The sequence below is a fragment of the Seriola lalandi genome, unplaced genomic scaffold, assembly GCF_002814215.2.
Source record: "Seriola lalandi dorsalis isolate HSWRI2012SDOR001 ecotype SW California unplaced genomic scaffold, Sedor1 jcf7180001973317, whole genome shotgun sequence".
Lineage (NCBI taxonomy): Eukaryota > Metazoa > Chordata > Actinopteri > Carangiformes > Carangidae > Seriola > Seriola lalandi.
Window position 1 is genome coordinate 423 of NW_019443983.1, and position 1915 is coordinate 2337.

At 38.1% G+C, this 1915-nt stretch overlaps 1 long non-coding RNA gene across 1 annotated transcript; it reads right to left on the bottom strand.

Annotated features, from left to right (window-relative positions):
* Nucleotides 1-703: 703 nt before the first annotated feature.
* Nucleotides 704-1898, bottom strand: LOC111651751 (uncharacterized). The gene is made up of 3 exons (XR_015436925.1): nucleotides 1682-1898; nucleotides 1388-1472; nucleotides 704-1288 (listed from the first exon to the last, which is right to left on the bottom strand). It is a non-coding gene; the product is annotated as an uncharacterized LOC111651751 (long non-coding RNA).
* Nucleotides 1899-1915: the final 17 nt, after the last annotated feature.

Sequence of the window (1915 nt, forward strand, 5' to 3'; positions counted from 1 at the left end):
TGGAAAAGTCAAAGACAAACCAAACCTCCTCTCCACCGCGCTGCCTGATTGAGGAGCTGGATTGATGCTTTTTAGGTTTAAACAGTCTCACAGGACATGGCTTCAATTATATGTTTTAATGCTGACAGGCAGTAGACCAGCCATGTGAGACCGTAAAAAGCCTAATAAGAGCACAGCTTTAATTTAAAAAATATTTCGCTTTGAAAAGATACACAGTATATGGTTATTCATTGCTTTGCATGTTTGTGTTAAACAAGTCAGACATTTTGTTTATGTGGTTGTTAATTGGGAAACTGTATGAAATCAGAATAAATCTTTCTTGATCTGGTCTGTATTCTTTCATGTTTTTGATTAGGGACAACAATAGCTTTATGCCTTTATATTAAGGGAACACAAATGTTAATGACTATATTATATAAAAATAAAAATAAACACTCTTTACACTGACTTTCTGTAAGCTGTCAGAGCATCTACAGGAAGAAGACAACCTACAGTAACAGTAAATTATGAAAAATGCTATTTCTGCATTAAGCAGAAATTATGATTAAAAAAATTCAACCAGTTTAAATAAAAACTGAAATAAGTTAAATTTCAGCTACCACCAGGCTAATGTGAGAGTGGTTGTTCACATAGTTGCAAAATCATAGTAGTGTGTGTATTTTTCACATAAAGCTTCGATAAAAGTACAGGACGACACGTCGTGTGTGGTTTTACTAAACTGTATTACATTTCCCAGTACATGTCACATATTACTCTCCCCGCATTAAATATTCACCATGTTACTTCTCCGCATTACAGCTCCATTTTCCTCTTTTGATAAACTGTGTTGTACAGTAGCTCTGGGTGAGATCTTTCCAAAGCTCTGAGTGACAGGAACAAATATTTACAACAAGTCATGCTTAGCATTTAGCAAGAAGGTCTCTAATAAAAACAGCATGAGAAAGTATGAGAAAACAGAATAAACAGAACAAGAGAGGAGTAAAAAAATAAAACTGTACATGTATTAAATAAACAAAATCAAAAATAACAGGCCTTGCACAAGTGTCAAGGTCTTCCTCACACAGGGCCTGAGTGCAGCGAATAGCTAACATTTGACACACAGAATGAGGGACAGTGCGTTCTCCTGTCAAGGTGACGGCAGAAATAAAGGCCGGCTCTAACGTCGCAACCACACCCAAGTGTTGATGAGCCAGAAAGCTACAGTGACCGAGTACATGATCATCTCTCGCTTTGCTCGCTCCTTGTTCTCCTCTTCCAAATGTTGCAGTCTCCGATTTAACTTGATGAGCTACGGATAAACCAGGAAAGCAGGTTTTGTCAGTCACAGGGTTTCCATGATTAGGTCTCGTGCCACAAGATGGAGATAATGTATTTATTAAAAACTAACCTGACGTCGAAGTGTTGTTGCATCAACCACAGTCATATCATCAGGCCCTCCCTCCAGTGTAGCTTCATATGTTGATAATACAAGCCTTGAGAAGAGAACAGCAACTTTGAGAACAAACGGTCACAAACAGTCGCGATGGAGCATATATTTTAGATGGCATGTTAATAATTGCAACAATACATTATTTTTCTACCAGAATTAAATCCTATATCTTGACCCAGCAATGAGAATGTAAGGTAAGAAAAGATGAGGAAAATGAAAAGGGAACAGAATGAAGATTCCAGGTGAGGTTACCTGGATTCATGCAGGGGGTTGGAGCTTGAAGCCGACCCCCCTCGCAGAGATGGTTTGCTGAAGAGGTGGGGGAAAGACAGGATTGGGAGAAGGGAAAATAAGAGAGATAGAGAAACATACATGGTACAGTGTTGCACACATGCAGACACAATACCCTTTCCTAACCTGCATATCCTTCACATATCAACAATTTTTGTGTTGTCCTGAAAACCAGAGTATTTTTTTTTTTTTTTT